Source organism: Cervus canadensis, chromosome 14 (assembly GCF_019320065.1).
Source record: "Cervus canadensis isolate Bull #8, Minnesota chromosome 14, ASM1932006v1, whole genome shotgun sequence".
Lineage (NCBI taxonomy): Eukaryota > Metazoa > Chordata > Mammalia > Artiodactyla > Cervidae > Cervus > Cervus canadensis.
The window spans coordinates 50,393,429-50,413,448 of record NC_057399.1 but is presented as its reverse complement, the minus strand read 5'-3'; positions in this window follow the sequence as shown (position 1 = coordinate 50,413,448).

The following is a 20,020-nucleotide window of genomic DNA, read 5'->3' as shown; positions in this document are numbered from 1 at the left end:
TGCAAGAATCCAGTGAGAGACGGTGGCTTAGAGAGCCACGCCTGCACTGGAGGTTACCACAAGTTACCACTGTGCCCCTCCCGTTTTCCCTGCTTCTTATTTATCAGTCCATGCCATCCAGCTTCTAACTGCCCACATCTACATCTCTTATTGGAGAACTGTCTGGGGTTGGAGCTAACTTTTCCCAACTATGAAGAAGCCCAGAAATACCGTTTGTCGTCTTGGATAAACCCTTCACAGGTGCTAAGAGTTGGTTTCTAAATATCATAACTTTCTCAGTGGAGTCATATGAATCTGGGGTATGTGTCTCACAGGGGCCCCAGAGTTCCCTAGTGCAATTTAGAACCAGTTGCCTGCTGTCGAAACTGGCTTGATACTGTACCTTTTACTAGCCATCTTCCCTTTCATATATCCCCATTCACTACTGAAATTTCCTGGAATTGCATCCAAAATAAGCTACTAGCATTCAAATGTTATCTCCAGATCTTATTTTAAAAGAAATCCAAATTAAGATGGAAGTTTCCCCGGAAGCAGAACTTTAGGATGGATTTCTGGATTTGACAACTCTCTGGTTGGGAACAAGCATCCTGATGCTGGCAGCAAGTGGGTGGTGATAAACCCTGGATTGTTACAGGGTGAGGGTTACCGAGACTTCCACTTGCAATGAATTGGGAACGAAGGTGAAAATGGATGTATTTGCTTTTACAAGAATAATAAAATAATGCTTTTACAATAATATTTCAGATGTAGGATCAATGGTAATACAAGATCTAGGTAGTTGATTTATTATTAAGTTAATCAAAGGGTTAAAAGAAGAACAGCTGTCTCACATCAGTTGGCTATTAATTCAGGCACCATATGTAAGCCAGAAGCCCTCTGTAAAAGCACTGAAGTGATTTTCATCTCCCATAGCCAATGGTGGACTGCTGAAAATCAGAAGCAAGGCCTGATTAAGAGAATAGTATAATTATGAAGCAGGCTGAGATCACAACACTAGCAAGTCTGTATGGGAAGCAAGATCCTGGTGGGGAAGCATCTGTACTATGATGATAGGAATGGGAATATCTGAGAGGATGCATTTATGAGCCTAGAAAACTCAGCATCCCATGAATCTGGACTAGTTTGAATGACCTACAACCAACTGCTTGCTAGAGGGTAATAACCTCTACCTATCTGAAGCCATGCAAAATCTTCACCTGAAGCAGATGCCAAACAAGATGATGCTTGCTTTAAGATCTTTCATACCTCCTCTCGTTTCTTTTAGATCTAGATCAATAAATAGAGCTAAGCTAAATTGCATCAAGGACCAACTGTGGAAGTACTGTTTCTGCTATGGGAGGAAAGAGACTATTACTAAAAGAGCTGCAGGATATGGATAATCTGTTTGACAGGAACTGGGAGACCATGCTAAGGAATGGATCTTGAGGGCTCTGGACTGGTGGAGACATTCCATCAGACAGGATAGGGAACATTTACTGACAGGAAGTTGCTCTTCTACAACTCAGGAATTAATGACTTGTCAAGAACACTTTGGAGTCAGTCCTAATGTGCAGGGGGGACAGTTTCTTTAAGTTTGATTTTTTAAAAAAATGACCAATAGTTAATAAAGTGGAGAGGTTAACACTGCCTTGACAGAACATGAGAAAAAAAAAAAAATAACAGCGGCATAAAGATCAGTATGTATAAACAAAACATCTGGTGCCTATATTAACTGGAAAAGCTCAGAAGATATTCTCTTTACTACAACAAAGAGCAGTGTACTAGTGAGGGTGCTGCCAGCATCACTGAAGTCAACACTGGGTGTACTCTGTGAGCTAGGGTTGAACCTAAGGGATATTTTGATGGAAACAGGCTCTCGTGTCAGTGAGTGTTATAGGGTTATGGAATAATAGAGGTCAGTTACTGTGATGTTGTTTAGTCGCTAAGTCATGTCTGACTTTATTTTCAGCCCCCTGGACTGTAACCCACCAGGCTCCTCTATCCATGGGATTTCCCAGGCAAAAATACTGGAGTGGGTTGCCATTTCCTCCAGGGGATTTTCCCAACCCAGGGATTGAACCTGCATCTCCTGAATTACAGGCAGATTCTTTACCTCTGAGTCACCAGGGAAGCCCATTAGAGGTCAGTAGAGGTCAGTAGATAACACTTAACTGTCACAGGCCAGGTGGGTGCAATTGCCATGAGTTTGGGGGCAAAAAGTGCCAAATGGCACTTTCTAGGAAGTTCTGACCCATTATGATGTTTGAGACTGGAGTTCCTAAGGGGGAGATGGTTGGGTAGCCAGTGAGAGCATTGTTTGATATTGATACATAACAAATAGACCAAGAGTGAATGGGCAGAAAGCCAATGATGTCAGTTAGAGCAAAAATAGAGAATGATGATCCCTTGCTCAATTTTCAGTCTTGAGCTCGTTCCTGATCCAAAGCCCACCAATTAAAAGGGAGGGTAGGGCCAGTTGAGGAAAGACTTGCAATGTTACTGCAGGTTGACATAGTAATGATTGCCCCATTTCTTTCCCAAAGGACTATGGCCATTTATCAGAGTAATTGTTTATTAAAGAGAAAAGGATATCCAAATCATTTAGGGGATGTAAGATATAATACATGAATTAACACATACCAAAAAATTCACCCACCATTGTTAGAACAGGGGTGTGTGGTAGTCAACTGGAAGATGTCCTGGTTCAGATGTATCTCACAGTGTGCCCAATGGGTTCCTGAACCCACTTGTTGTTTTCCCAGTCCCTGAGTATACTGTCAAGATGGACATACTCGGCAGCTCATATTCTGTGGTAGATTAAGTTATCGTTCAAAGATGTGTACCACTTCCCTTCTTTATGCCTTTGCTAAGGCAGGCAAAGTATACCTGCCTTGGCCATGAAACTTGCTTTGACCGGTGGGATCTTAGCCAGCATGATACAAGCAGAGACCTGAAATGTTAATATGCAGTTGGGACTATTCTCTTTCACTTTTGCTATCACCCTGAGAAGAGGTTTTTCTATGTTGTTTCTGCCACTTCAGCCAGAGAGAAAGAATGAACTAATATGGAATGAACCCAAGCCCAGCTAGACACATAGAACTTGATGCAGAGCTACCCAGCTCATCCCAGCCTAAATCAGCTGAACCCCACACAACTCACAAATTAAAAAAAAATAACAACAATTGCTGTTTTAAAGTACTAAGTTTCTGTGGTGGCTTGTTTGATAATGATAGATATAAGATTCCTAAAAATAGATTCCTAATACTAGTTTTATAACATTGAGAGTAGGCAGTAAATAAACGGTAGGGAAAAAATGGTAATGAAACTGTCTTATAAGGCTCAGAAAATGGTGGCCTGTGTTACGTGGCAGCAACATTTAAAACTAGTGCCTGCAGTGGCTCAGCTGGTAAAGAATCCACCTGCAATGCGGGAAACCTGGGTTTGATCCCTGGGTTGGGAAGATCCCCTGGAGAAGGGGAAAGTCTACTCACTCCAGTATTCTGGCCTGGAGAATTCCATGGACTGTATAGTCCATGGGGTCGCAAAGAGTCAGACACCACTGAATGACTTTCACTTTCATATCAATACAGGGGCTTCCCCAGGAGCTCAGATGGTGAAGAATCTGCCTGCAGTGCAGGAGACCTGGGTTCAGTCCCTGGGTCAGGAAGAGCCCATGGAGAAGGAAATAACCCACTCCAGTATCCTTGCCTGGAGACATGGACAGAGGAGCCTGGTGGGCTACAGTCCATGGGGTCAGAAAGAGTCGGACACGACTGAGTGACTAGCACTGCAAAATACGTGCACAATGAACTAGTAGAGTTGGGAGAAATCAATGAAACTTTAAAGAATGAGGTGGTTGCTACCAGCACTTTTGACAAGGTACTATAAGAATGAGGTATACTTAGAAAAGAATTGGCTACTTCACAGACTCATTTTAGAGAGGCTATTGAAACCCATAAACCACAGCATTGAAAATTTTAACTATTTCCCACCAGATAAAGGCTATATATCCTTTATAATACAATCTCACCAAGTCCAGGAGTTTCCAAACAAACATAGTCTTAGAGTAGGACCCTTTGTTAAGACTTGTGACAGAATTAAATTGGAGCCTTGTTGATTCTCTCAGCTTAATGAAAGAATTCCTAAGATGATTTAGGGCGTGGTCTCACAGAATCCTAACATGTCTAATAAATACATAATTGAATCTAGAAGCAGAATTATGTCCCAGAATCGAATTGTATGAGTCAGTGTAACATATATATTAAAAAAGTACAAAATTCTTGAGAAGTCTGCACTTATTAAAACACTGTCGACATGGACTAAATGTTATTGAGACAGAAATGTAAAAAGACCTTATCAGTTTACAACTTTCTGTTGTAGTCAAGAAAAAGATTGAGAAAGTTGCCTAGCCATAAAAAAAAAAGCATTATTCTATCATGCCTTCTTCAGAAATTATAGAGGGGGATACTAGTAAATAGCTTTAGAAACCAGAGCTAATAAGAGATATGGAAAATAACAAAACTGGAAGTTACTTCCAGGAAATAAAATCACAGGCCAAACAAAGCTACATCCTTGTATCCTTGGGAAAGGTTCCTGACACATTTTTTTCTCAGAAGACTTTAAAAAATGCTATAAACTATTTAATTTGTCTTACTATTTTTCCATTTTCAAATGGGGATGTTTCTTGGGTCTCTCCTGCCCCCACTTCACCGCTGTGTATTGAGTATGCATGGGTCACATAATTTTTTAGTTCATTGTTCTCCAGATCAAGAGGAGCCACATCTGGATGATAAATTCCGGGTGAAGCTCATGCCACAACTAACTAAGAGTTTGGGGAATATTAAATGAGGGTGACTGTATTTAGCAGTTGGGAGGGATAAAAATATTTATGAACAAGAGAACAGACTGTGGTAGATTAAATTACTCTACCCCTTGACTCATGGCACAACTATGTGAATAACTTGGCATGAGTTACTGAGATACTATCAACATGAAACTAGCAGAGAATGAAAATGTGCTTGCACAGTTGAGCTTTCCTTCTTGCACTCTGCCATTACCATGAGAGGAAGACTATAGGGAGGCTGCTACCCTTCAGCCTGGGCTAGGCAATAAAGTTGCTTGAAACAGACCTCAGCCCAACCAGCACTGGGGGGCCAGCAACTCTTTCAAGAGCTCACAGAGTGCTTTATTTTCAAGAGCCTTCTTGTAATACTGCCCCTGATAAGCCACTCACTTTTTGTTGAAGGAAATTCAACAATTGGGACATGAATACAGAGTCCACTATAAGGGGGTGGGGGTGGGGGTGGGAAGCACTACCTGATATAGTCTCATAGAGGTATGATTAAGGGATTAGATTGGGCATAACACCTCATATAGTTCTGCTATCCTTTAAGATGTATTATAATGCATTAGTCATGGCAAACACCCTCTTCCAACAACACAAGAGAAGACTCTACAAATGGACATCAGGAGATGGTCAACACTGAAATCATATTGATTATATTCTTTGCAGCCAAAGATGGAGAAGCTTTATACAGTCAACAGAAACAAGATGGGAGCTGACTGTGGCTCAGATCATGAACTCCTTATTGCCAAATTCAGACTTAAGTTGAAGAGAGTGGGGGAAAACCACTAGACCATTCAGATATGACCTAAATCAAATCCCTTATGACTATACAGTGGAAGTGAGAAATAGATTTAAGGGACTAGATCTGATTGAATGCCTGAAGAACTATGGATAGAGGTTCGTGACACTGTACAGGAGACAGGAATCAAGACCATCCCCAAGAAAAAGAAATGCAAAAAAGGAAAATGGCTGTCTGAGGAGGCCTTACAAATAGCTGTGAAAAGAAGAGAAGTGAAAAGCAGAGGAGAGAAGGAAAGATATACCCATTTGAATGCAGAGTTCCAGAGAATAGCAAGGAGAGATAAGAAAGCCTTCCTCAGCAATCAATGCAAAGAAATAGAGGAAAACAATAGGATGGGAAAGACTAGAGACCTCTTCAAGAAAATTAGAGATACCAAGGGAACATTTAATGCAAAAATGGGCTCAATAAAGGACAGAAATGGTCTGGACCTAGGAGAAACAGAGATATTAAGAAGAGGTGGCAAGAATAAACAGAAGAACTGTACAAAAAATATCTTCATGACCGAGATAATCACGATGGTGTGATCACCACACTCACCTAGAGCCAGACGTCCTAGAATGTGAAGTCAAGTGGGCCTTATAGAAAGCATCACTATGAACAAAGCTAGTGGAGTTGATGGAATTCCAGATGAGCTATTTCAAATCCTGCTGTGAAAGTGCTGCACTCAATATGCCAGCAAATTTGAAAAACTCAGTGGTGGACACAGGACTGGAAAAGGTCAATTTTCATTCCAATCCCAAAGAAAGGCAATCCCAAAGAATGCTCAAACTACCACACAGTTGCACTCATCTCACACGCTAGTAAAGTAATGCTCAAAATTCTCCAAGCCAGGCTTCAGCAATATATGAACCATGAACTTCCAGATGTTCAAGCTGGTTTTAGAAAAGGCAGAGGAACCAGAGATCAAATTGCCAACATCCTCTGGATCATCGAAAAAGCAAGAGAGTTCCAGAAAAACATCTATTTCTGCTTTATTGACTATGCCAAAGCCTTTTACTGTGTGAATCACAATAAACTGTGAAAAATTCTGAAATTCAGAGATGGGAATGCCAGACCACCTGACCTGCCTCTTGAGAAACCTGTATGCAGGTCAGGAAGCAACAGTTAGAACTCAACATGGAACACCAGACTGTTTCCAAATAGGAAAAGGAGTACGTCAAGGCTGTATATTGTCACCCTGCTTATTTAACTTATATGCAGAGTACATCATGAGAAACACTGGACTGGAAGAAGCACAAGCTGGAATCAAGATTGCCAGGAGAAATATCAATAACCTCAGATATGCAGATGACACCACCCTTATGGCAGAAAGTGAAGAACTAAAGAGCCTCTTGATGAAAGTGAAAGAGGAGAGTGAAAAAGTTGGCTTAAAGCTCAACATTCAGAAAAACTAAGATCATGGCATCTGATCCCATTGCTTCATAGCAAATAGATGGGGAAACAGTGGAAACAGTGTCAGACTTTATTTTTTTAGGCTCCAAAATCACTGCAGATGGTGATTGCAGCCATGAAATTAAAAGATGCCTACTCCTTAGAAGGAATGTTATTACCAACCTAGACAGCATATTAAAAAACAGAGACATTACTTTACCAACAAAAGTCTGTCTAGTCAAGACTATGGTTTTTACAGTAGTCCTGAGAGTTGTACTTTATAAAGAAAGCTGAGCGCTGAAGAATTGATGTTTTTGAACTATTGTGTTGGAGAAGACTCTTGAGAGTCCCTTGGACTGCAAGGAGATCCAACCAGTCTATCCTAAAGGAGATCAGTCCTGGGTGTTCATTGGAAGGACTGATATTGAAGCTGAAACTCCAATACTTTGGCCACCTGATGCGAAGAACTGACTCATTTGAAAAGACCCTGATGCTGGGAAAGATTGGGGGCAGGAGGAGAAGGGGACAACAGAGGATGAGATGGTTAGATGGCATCACCGACTCAATGGACAGGGGTTTGGGTAGACTCCGACAGTTGGTGATGGACAGGGAGGCCTGGCGTTCTGGGGTTTATGGGGTTGCAGAGAGTTGGACACGACCAAAGACTGAACTGAACTGATATGCATTGGACCAAAAGTCATTATATCTTGAGACATCCCTGAAAATTAAGAATCAATAGAAACAAATAGGAGTGCACCTCTCACCATCAATCTCAGAGACCCAGGAGGAAAAATATGCTTCCATGCCTACAAATTTGGCTTTTCTTGATCATTGGTCCTTATTGCAAGCAAGAGATGTTTAGGGACTTTTATCAGTGAACAGGATAAGGGTTCCACTAATCTTAAAGTTATGACTACCACATGATCATTTGGTAGACCATTCATGACAGGGAACTATATCCAGTCTCATTGGATAAACCATAATAGAAAACAATATAAAAAAGAATATATATGTTTGTGTGTTTGTATATGTATAACTAAGTCACTGTGCTATATAGCAGAGATTGACACAACATTTTAAATCAGTTATAACTGATTTATTTGTAACTGATAATTATTTATAACTGATAAATAATCAATAAATAAAAGATCTTGTCATCTGCAAACAGAGACAGTTTTTACTTCTTCACCTCTGATTTAGATGTCTTTTATTTCATTTTCTTGCTTAACTGCCCTGGCTAGAATTTTCAGTACTATGTTGAATAGGAGTGACAAGCGTGGTCATCCTTGCCTTGTTAAAAGTCAAATATTGTGTGGTAGCTAGCCCTCAAGATGGCCCCAGGGATTCTTGTTTCTGGTATTCGCACCCCTTGAGTGTGGACTGATGTAGTGATTCATTTTAAGCCCCTAGTGATTCACATTCCTCTCACTTGCAAAATGCACTTAACTACTCCCAAGGCTCTTAAAAGTCATCTATTATCAGCTCGGAATTCCTAATATTTTTTATTTAAACTGGGTTCAAGTGCAGCTGGAGTAGCCAAAGTAGAACTTCTCTTGGTACCTGGACTTGTGAAACTAAAAACTGTCTGCCCCACATACACCGAACATCCAGTAACAAAACAGGCATAACTGCAGTAACAAAACAGAATAACTGCTCTGTTACTTTCCGTTGCTGTGTAGCAAATTGCCACAGCCTAGCTACTTGAAAGAATGCACATTTATTATTTAGACCTCAGAGGTGAGGAATCCAAGCATGGCTTAGTGGGACCCTCTGCAAAGCCACTAATAAGATATTGACCAGGGCTAAATTCTTATCTGGGAGCTCAACTAGAGAGGGATCTGCTACCAAGCTCACTGAGCTACTGGCAGAGTTCATTTCCTTAAAGCTATCCGACCTTAGGACATGCTTTCTTGCTGGTTATCAACAGGAAGTCATCCTACACTCCTAGAGACTGCCCACTGTTCCCTATTGCATGGCCCTCTACACAGGCAGCTCACAACATGACAGGCTGCTGCTTCAAAGCCAGACAAAGAACAAGAGAGAATCTACTGGCAATATAAAGTATTTAAAATGTTACTTAATCACAGGAGTGACATCCCATAAAATTTTCATACTCTGTTGATTGGAAGATAGTCACAAGTTCTCACACTCCAGGAGTTTACAAAAAGGTATAAATACCCAGGAGTTATACGACCACTTTTGAGTCTATTCACCACAACAGCTATAAACATTCCTGTTCAAAAATGAGGGAAATGGTGGCTCAAAGGAGTCACTGGTTCTTAGCAATTCCAAGTCCAGCTGAAAAACATTGGTTAGGTCTCATGGCCTGGAAATAATTCTCCATGACTTTCAGCTCCACCGTCTGGGCTCTTGGTTCTACATTGTGAGTCATCCTTCCTTTTCAAAGAAAGCTAGGACATGTTTGAAAGACCCTGATGCTGGGAAAGATTGAAGGCAGGAGAAGAAGGGGACGACAGAGGATGAGTTGGTTGGATGGCACCACCAACTCGATGGACATGAGTTTGAGCAAGCTCCGGAAGTTGGTGATGGACAGGGAAGCCTGGCGTGCTGTAGTCCATGGGGTCGCAAAGAATCCAACATGACTGAGCGACTGTAGTGAATTGAACTGAGGACATGTTCATGGCTGAGTAATTTTCTCTGCTTTTCTCCTACAAGAAGTTTCGAGGTCCAATGGCCTCTCTTTTATAGTGTCTATTTTATACTGCCTCAGTCCCTGTTAGTCCAAGCTGGCAGCATTTATCCAGATAAATCAAACAAAAGTTAGGCAGGTCTACTGCATTGCCAAAAAAGCCACACCCAAAATCTCTACATTTGAAATAATTTGCACATAAAGTTAAGTTCCATACACTTTATTTTTATTTTACACATGAGTCAGGGATCTGAACTAGCAGGACTATCAGGTGTTCACTTACATGGATATTTTCCATGTGTTTAATCATGGTCCTGGACTACCTCAGAGGCAGAGGGAGTAACTAGCACTTAAGGGATTTGTATATTAGTTAAAGGAATAAGAGAAGGAAAATGTCTCACATACTGGTTTAGTGGTCATTTGTTCATCCCAGTTTGTGGAATCATCTATTCCTAACTTAATCAAATGTGTTTATAATTAGAGCAAAGATAATCTTGGCCATAGAGGAAAGGGGAGAATTGCAGATAAACAGTTGACCCCTGTTGAATACTGTGGGTTTGAATTGCACTGGTTCGTTTAAACGTGGGTATTTTCCAACAGTAAATACTCTGGGACTACACGGTCTCTAGTTTGTTAAATGCACAGATACAGAGGAACTGGGGTTACAGAAGGCCCAGTACAAACTGTATGCAGACTAACCACTGCATTGCTCAAAGGTTAATTATAGTGCGGTACAGGGTTGCTTGGGCTCAAGATGTTTTAAGTTTACGTCAGTAACTGGGATACGATAATCTGGTCATGAAGTTTGGATCCGGATTTGAAACTTCACCTTCATGGTTGAGCATGAGGACAGAAGAATTCACTCAGGGCTGAGGGTTGAGGGGTAAAACCAACTGGGAATCAAAATTAGGTTCACTTCTGTTAGGAATGATTTAACATAATCTTACCTGAAGGCAGGAGTTTTATGAATCATTTCCAATTCTTTGATCTAAGATTTAACAGGAAGGGGAAACTTTGAAAAAAAAAAATAGGGGGTATAACTTGAAAGGCTGTATATTTGGACTGATAGAAAATTTTACCAATTCATTTCAAATATACAAGTGTTTAAAATGTAGTATTAATAGGGTTTGTGAATATCTAAATTCTCAAATACCTGCAAGTTAATTTTTAAATACAACCCTTCTAATTTCTAAGGGTTACAGGAAACTTTAGGAGTGAAGGAAGGATGTGTTTGATGGTCCAAACCCAGCAAACTGTATACAGTAAACATGTGCAGTTTTTTGTGTACCCATTATACCTCAGTAAACCTGTTAAAAATTTTTCTATTGGACCCACACAAACTGCTGCTGCTAAGTCACTTCAGTTGTGTCCGACTCTGTGCAACCCCATAGACGGCAGCCCACCCCTGGGATTCTCTAGGCAAGAGTACTGGAGTGGGTTGCCATTTCCTTCTCGAACCCACACAGACTACTTATTCATAAACATTTCGCCTATTCTTCCTGCATTTCCTTCTTCCTTCCCAAGTGTCACAGACTTAGCAGAGATCAAGGAAGTGGGGGACCATGGCATGCCTAACATGATCCGTGTTCAATGATCTTTTTTAAATTTTTAGATAAATTTCATAAAGTGCAGAAACATCTCTGTTGTCTAATTTATTTTATCAGGAGGGCTTTGGTCCAACTAGGTTTGGTTTAGTAAGTTCACCAAGCATGAATCATCAGGCAGGCCCTGGTGAAGATCATAAGGATTGGAAGTTCCTTGTCACTGGAAAGCACAAAGTGCAGAAAAACATTATTTTTTGAAACTTCGAAAAAAAATGTATTTGATGCCACATAAGTAATTTCAGATGATTTATAAAATACTAACATAAAAGAGAAATTTAGTCGCATTGAAACCCCACCATCCATAGTAACTACCATTCTTAATTTATTATATCTTTCTCATTTTCTCTATGCATATTTAAGCATATATTTACAAAAATTATTTTGTAGACACTATTTTGTTGTCTGCCTATGTCAATAATATTTTAGAATCATTTTCCATATCAATAAACATCTTTTCTATATTGATCTTAGTGGCTGCATACTATATCATGCTGCATATTATGAATGAGCCTTAGTCTGTTGAACTTTATTTTCTGAAATCTGGCTAGTCAGCATTTTACTACTGTAAACAAACATCCTTCATTAGCCCTACTTTTTAATAAAAATGAAATGCTGGTTTTAAAAAAATACGTCATGTTTTTAAAGCTTTTACTACATCTTCCCAAACTGCACTGTTGTTCTTGTGATTTTATAAAATCCTAATATACTCATTCAGAAAATTAAGATCATGGCATCTGATCGCATCACTTCATGGGAAATAGATGGGGAAACAGTGGAAACAGTGTCAGACTTTATTTTTTTGGGCTCCAAACTCACTGCAGATGGTGATTGCAGCCATGAAATTAAAAGACACTTACTCTTTGGAAGCAACCTAGATAGCATATTAAAAAGCAGAGACATTACTTTGCCAACAAAGGTTCATCTAGTCAAGCCTATGGTTTTTTCAGTGGTCATGTATGGATGTGAGAGTTGGACTGTGAAGAAAGCTGAGCATCGAAGAATTGATGCTTTTGAACTGTGGTGTTGCAGAAGACTATTGAGAGTCCCTTGGACTGTCAGGAAGCATTTAACACAAGGCTTCCTGTGTACTCTTTTGGCTCTGTCAGGAACCCTCTGGCCCTTATTAATTCCTGAATATTCAGGAATTAAGAGGAGAGGCACGCCTTTCCCGGGGCTGAGGAATCCAGGCATTTCTCATTACGGTGATAAGTACTCTCTTCCTTTTTATGACCCATATGGTAAAAGGTGATTGTTTGCAACTCTCTCTTTGATGGGGATCGTCTTATGTTTTGTAAGTCTGGAATTTTAATCTTTATCTTTGCTGAGAATAAACACCTTGTAAGACAGTATATATGCACACGCCATGTTGATTAAAACACCTTTGCTCCATCAGAGCTTTGGTCCCCGTGTCTTTCTTTCTTTCCTTCTTGCTTTGTATTCCTTCTCTCTTTCTCTATTTCTGGCTAATTCCTTGGAGCGCGGAGGCCCACTGAGCTTACTTTCTTGCCCGGGCTTCTGAGACCCTCTCGAGAAGGCGCACTGTGCCTTCAACCACTGGAGAGGGCGCCCGGTGCCTACGTGCAGCAGCGCGAGCCCTAAGAACAGGCCTCTATTGGCTTTCCGCGTAAACCAGGGGATTAGCAGCCTCTTTCTCTCTGGGCCACCAGGTTCCGGTCCATTAAAGGACCAACATTGGACTGCAAGGAGATCCAACCAGTCCATCCTAAAGGAGATCAGTCCTGGGTGTTCATTGGAAGGACTGATGCTGAAGCTGAAACTCCAATACTTTGGCCACCTCATGCGAAGAACTGACTCATTGGAAAAGACCCTGATGCTGGGAGGGATTGGGGGTAGGAGGAGAAGGGGACGACAGAGGATGAGATGGCTGGATGGCACCACCGACTCGATGGACATGAGTTTGGGTAGACTCTGGGAGTTGGTGATGAACAGGGAGGCCTGGCGTGCTGCGATTCACGGTGTCACAAAAAGTTGGACACGACTGAGCAACTGAACTGAACTGAATATATTCATTGGGCTTCCGTGGCAGTAAAGAATCCACCTGCCAGTGCAGAAGATGCGGGTTCGATTTCTGGGTTGGGAAGATCCCCTAGAGAAAGGAAATGGCAACCCACTCCAGTGTTCTTGCCTGGGAAATCCCATGAATAAAGATGCCTGGTGAGCTAAACTCCATGGGGTCACAAAACAGTCAGACATGGCTTAGCAACTAAACAATACACTCATCATAATAAAGACAAATACTCAGAATAGTATTTCCTGAAGGATGCTGGGCAGTCTTGTCTGCTGTCACTTGGTGCTGCCTAGGAAAAGAGTTTGGTTCAAAGTTTGGGGAACATGATATTTCCTACATAGATATTCACAGCCCATAGTAGCATTTCAAAGGCTCTGAGAAGTCCAGCCCTAAAGAAACAGGTTCACTTTCTGCTGAAGTCAACATTATTAGCCAGGGCACACACTGTTTGGTGTAATATTTACTGGCATGCTTTGGAACATCCCTTGCTGCTTTAGAAAGTAATTTGGAAGTGCCCAAGTTTAACACTCAGATTTTTATTAAGAAAAAGCAAAATTTACATGATTTACTTAGTGATTAGCATTTGAAAGACAATTTAGGATAATTATAACCATAAAGAAATAAACTGGTACCCTTGAGCATTATGGAATGTCTTAGTCTAATTTTGTTTCACATTTTATTGACCACTATACTTCAGAACAATATTGTTACTATTTCTGAAGCCACATGGTAGTAAGTTATATTTCAGTGAGATTCTATAGTATATCTAAAAATTGGGATCAAGTCTGGTAGCATAAGTACTTCAACAGCTAAGTACAATTCTCATGTATGATACTTAGAAGGTGCTCTAAAATGAATCCTAAAGTAAAATTAATTTCATGACCATTATATATTAACAAAAAACACATTAAAGTATAATCAAATGATTGCTGACCATCTTTCACTGCTTTTTGATATTATCAACTTACATGGAAATACATAGATATATTGATTTTTTTATGTCAATCAAATACCTAGTTAACATGAGTAAAACATCACATTCATGTGTAAAACACTGCCTTGCCAATCAATGTCTTGTTGACACAGGTCTGACATCAGATTTAAGTATAATGAGCCATAAGATTGACAACTAATTAGTCAAACATGAAAAATAAATCATCCTTTGTTTTCCTTTTCTTTTTTAAATGAAATATTCTTAGCTTTTTATTCACTTATTGCTAGTCCAATTTGTAACATTTCAGTTTTACTGCAGTGCCTGTGCCATAATTCCCTTTAATATTTTGTGCCATTTTTTATACATTTATTGGCATGTAGATACACGTGATCTACATTGATGACTGTGGTATGAAATAAAGGTCAAATATTAGTGGCTATACAGTTATATCAAGAGAATTTAAAAAATTAGACAATGCTTCACAGATTATTCTGAGGAATAACAGCAATAACCAAAGAAAATTGTACCCCCAAAATATACACAAATGTTTAATTTTTTGACATTTACTAACAAAACTCAAGCCAGGAGAGATAAGAAAGCCTTCCTCAGTGATCACTGCAAAGAAATAGAGGAAAACAAGAGAATGGGAAAGACTAGAGATCTCTTTAAGAAAATTAGAGATACCAAGGGAACATTTCATGCAACGATGGGCTCAATAAAGGACAGAAATGGTAGGGTCCTAACAGAAGTAGAAGATGTTAAGAAGAGGTGGCAAGAATACACAGAAGGTCTGTACAAAAAAGATCTTCACGACCCAGATAATTACGATGGTGTGATCAGTCACCTAGAGCCAGACATCCTGGAATGTGAAGTCAAGTGGGCCTGAGAAAGCATCACTATCAACAAAGCAAGTGGAGGTGATGGAATTGCAGTTGAGCTATTTCATATCCTGAAAGATGATGCTGTAAAAATGCTGCACTCAATATGCCAGCACATTTGGAAAACTCAGCCGTGGCCACAGGACTGGAAAAGGTCAATTTTCATTCCAATCCCAAAGAAAGGCAATGCCAGAGAATGCTTAAACTACTGCACAATTTCACTCATCTCACACGCTAGTAAAGTGATGCTCAAAATTCTCTAAGCCAGGCTTCAGCAATACGTGAACTGTGAACTTCCAGATGTTCAAGCTGGTTTTAGAAAAGACAGAGGAACCAGAGATCAAATTGCCAACATCAGCTGGATCATCGAAAAAGCAAGAGAGTTCCAGAAAAACATCTACTTCTGCTTTATTGACTATGCCAAAGCCTTTTACTGTGTGAATCACAATAAACTGTGAAAAATTCTGAAAGAGATGGGAATGCCAGACCACCTGACCTGCCTCTTGAGAAACCTGTATGCAGGTCAGGAAGCAACAGTTAGAACTGGACATGGAACAACAGACTGGTTCCAAATAGGAAAAGGAGTATGTCAAGGCTGTGTATTGCCACCCTGCTTATTTAACTTCTATGCAGAGTACATCACAAACGCTTGGCTGGAAGAAGCACAAGCTGGAATCAAGATTGCCAGGAGAAATATCAATAACCTCAGATATGCAGATGACACCACCCTTATGGCAGAAAGTGAAGAAGAACTAAAGAGCCTCTTGATGAAAGTGAAAGAAGAGAGTGAAAAAGTTGGCTTAAAGCTCAACATTCAGAAAACTAAGATCATGGCATCCGGTCCCATCACTTCATGGCAAATAGATGGGGAAACAGTGGAAACAGTGAGAGACTTTATTTTCCTGAGCTCCAAAATCACTGCAGATGGTGATTGCAGCCATGAAATTAAAAGACACTTACTCCTTGGAAGGAAAGTTATGACCAACCTAGACAGCATATTAAAAAGCAGAGACATTACTTTGTCAACAAAGGTCCGTCTAGTGAAGGCTCTGGTTTTTCCAGTGGTCATGTATGAATGTGAGAGTTGGGCTATAAAGAAAGCTGAGCACCGAAGAACTGATGCTTTTGAACTGTGTTGTCGGATAAGACGCTTGCAAGTCCCTTGGACTGCAAGGAGATCCAAACAGTCCATCCTAAAGGAGATCAGTCCTGGGTGTTCATTGGAAGGACTGATGTTGAAGCTGAAACTCCAGTACTTTGGCTACCTGATGTGAAGAGCTGACTCATTTGAAAAGACCCCGATGCTGGGAAAGATTGAGGGCAGGAGGCGAAGGGGATGATAGAGGATGAGATCGTTGGATGGCATCACCAACTCAATGGACATGGGTTTGGGTGGACTCCGGGAGCTGGTGATGGACAGGGAAGCCTGGCTTGCTGCAGTTCATGGAGTCGCAACGAGTCAGACACAACTTAGCGACTGAACTGAACTGAACTAAAACTCATAGCAGTCCCATGTGCCAACAAATGTCATTAAACTCATACTTACTCTCCTTATCTTCTAGGACTTTCCTGGGCTTAGCAGGATGGATCTCATCTACTGTGGAACTTAATGTCCTGTTTTGGCTTAAAACTGTCCTAGCAGCCATTTTGTGAATGTACGCTATTGGTGACAGTTCTTTAGGTTTGCATAAATTGAGAAAAGTTCAGTAATCTGGAAAGAGATCAAAACTGTGAAGGCAACCATTAGGTGATTTTTTGGAAACAGAAGCATTAAGTGCTGTGAACTCAATGTCATGGATATAGGACTGAGTCAGGGAAATTAATTCAAATAATAATGTATTGAGTTCTCTCCTATTGCAAGGCACAGCAATAACATTTTAAGGTACAAATAACAATCAGTAGGGCAGAATGCCTGACTTCAAACTGTTTATTCTAATAGGAGGTTGGAACAGGAGATGAAAGATATACATTTTTTTAAAAAAGCAAAACCTTGCATATACCTTCAGAGAGGCACCACAGATATCATGAGAGATTGAAGAAGGAAGAGTTCATATTCATGGCTGATCATGAAAATTTATTACTTGAGCTAGGTCTTATAAGGGAGACTATATATAATTTTGAGTCAGAAAAAAAGGGGAAGACCAAATATCATGGTTTGTAAATTCCAATGTACTGATTTATGGGGACCAGGGAGAAGTTTAACTTTAGAGAAAAAGAATTGAAAAGCTGAAAGCTAAGTTGTTCTACTCTTGTAAAGGGACTGAATGAAAGCTGAGTTCAAGCTGAAGGCTGCCAGGTTCAATAGGTATTCAGTAATAAAGTAACCCTTTTTTCTGTTGATTTCAGTTTGTTTTGCTTTGGACAATGACAATAAGAGACAGAAAGGCCATCTGGGAGGCTGTTGCATCATTCTCCAGAAGTGGTAATGAAAGTATAAATGAGAACAGCCAAGAGGAAAATCAAGGAGAGAGAACAGAGATGAGAGGTATTTCAGGTACATTATACTAGGCGTAGCAAATAACTGGATGTGAGAATTAGGAGAGGGAGACAGCAGAGATTGTCTTAACCCACTGTAGTGAACAATAGAAAATGAAATGCTGAACAGAGAGCTGGAGAAAGAATGTAGAGAGTTAAGACTAGGAGAAGATGGAAAACACAAAAATTAGTTAGAGAAGGTGATTGTGCAGGTGATGAGAGTAAGCCTAGAAAAGTTAAGAGACAGACTAGAGGTAAAAAAGTTGAAAAGAAAGAAAGCAAAATACCATATATAATTGAACATATGACATATGACAGACACAGAAATGAAATGAAAATAAAACTTCACACTCTACTAGCATTTCTTTACCTCTAGTGAAGGCACCACAATCCTTCATCTAGAGGTAAATGGTTGCCTGCAGATAAAGATGCCTTCCAGCTCCAGCAAAGGGAATCATACTCCCTTTCCTTTTTCCTCTCTTCCTAAATTCTGAATGCAAACCCATGGTGTGTGAATGGCACAACCAATCCCTCAACTCAGCCATATTCATTTTCCTCTGGAAAGATTATAAAGCTGAAAATAGTTTTCAATGGAAGATGGAATAAAAAGCTAATCTTTACAGCATCTTGTGAACATGACACCCAGACTATATTATGGTCATGAAAGACTTTTTCATACAGGACAAAGATGTGTTTTCTCAGCCACACTCATTGTGACATCCTGAGACTGCATGTCACAAGAATATTTTTTGGTCGAGCCTAATCATTTTCTAACAGCTGCATGCTCTAAACAGTTTTTGAAGGCTAGTACCTAAAAGAAAAGTTTTCACTTAAATCTGGTAAACATTACATTGTAGCAAAGATATCTTTAAATGTACATAACCATTTATTCTGGCTTACCCTGTAATAATCTTTTCTCAGACTAGACGGCATTCCTTAAAGTAAAGAACTGAATAATGTTTATTAGATTTTAGTTAAATGTATGACCTGGTCAGGTAGAGTTATTCTGGCAATATAAATATGGAGAGAGAGAGAGAGAACTGAAATCTAGCAGAAAACAATAATCTATTCTGACATGTGACTTTATCAAGTTTATAAGTTTATATATATCAAGTCATCATTGTCATTCACATGTTCTGTGAAGAGATGATTTGTTATTTTACGAGACTGATTATATTTATTAATTGAAAAAGCTTTTGATGAACTGGTAGAAAAGAGAATTTATAGAAATAGGAAGGGAGCACAGGCAGAGGTATTTGAACAAATACCTACAAATTGAATCTTGAAATCCAAGTGCTTAATTGCCATTTAGTCTACTTGAATACAAATTGAGGGCATGCAATCACCGAATGTAATTCTAGCTTTAAGAAACTGTCTATCCAAATGTTAAACATATACTCCCACTTTCTTTGTATTTTGTACACTAGCATTTTGCTTCAACAAAATAATTTGAGTAGAAAGATTAAAATAAAATTATTTCTCCTTTTTGATTAACAATAATCTTGCTTTTCCTGTATTACTATATGCACTAAGTAATACTACACACAGGTTTAAAGAAACCATTCGTCCTAGGCTTTGTGATTATAAAGTTAATTCAGTATTTGCATTTACTAAAAAATGTTATTATTACATGGAATTTTATAATTCTGGTAAAAAATACCTGAAATTCCACCCACCATTTCTTAACATTTTTCAACTGAAGGCATTTCAGTGTTACAGATCTACACTGGTCAGATAAATATTTTGATTTGCTGAGCTGAAGAAGTTCTGCTGAGGTTCCTCAAGTAATAGTACATCTATTTTGCTGGCATGGAATAAAAAAACTTAATATGCATCTATCTAGCAAAGGTATTTGGGGTTATAGGATATACATGGAAGGGTCTGTTTCCAGATTTATACAGGGATTCACAGAATATTTATCTGCCAGACTCTATTCCAGGCAACAGGAACACATTTGGGAACAAAATAATCTAAAATCCCTGTCCTCATTGCAGATGATAAAGTGTCAACAGGAGGGGAGGACCAGAAAAGAGTTAGGGATGGGGCATGCTGGGGGTGGGGCTTGGAGAGTTCTATTCTAAAGAGGGATCAGGGCTATCTTGGGCATGTTATTATTGGACACAGCCGTGAAGATGGTGAGGGAGGTAGAGGAAACAGTGCAAAATCCCTATAATAGGAACGTGCCTGGCATATTCAGGAGATAGTAATGAGTGGTTAAAGGAGAATGAGAAGGGGAGGGAGGGGAGAGAGAGTGTGAGAACACAGAAGATGGTACGGGATTCTATTTCTCTTCTATGTCATTGAATTCTAAATGAAGTGGGGAGCATGGCAGAGGGTTAGAAGAGAGGTGACATGACTTGACTTAACATTTTTAAAGTTTCACTCTGACTTCTCTTTGGTGAATTGTGTGGAAGAAGGCTAGTTTAGAGACAGTTGCTCTAGTGTGGATAAA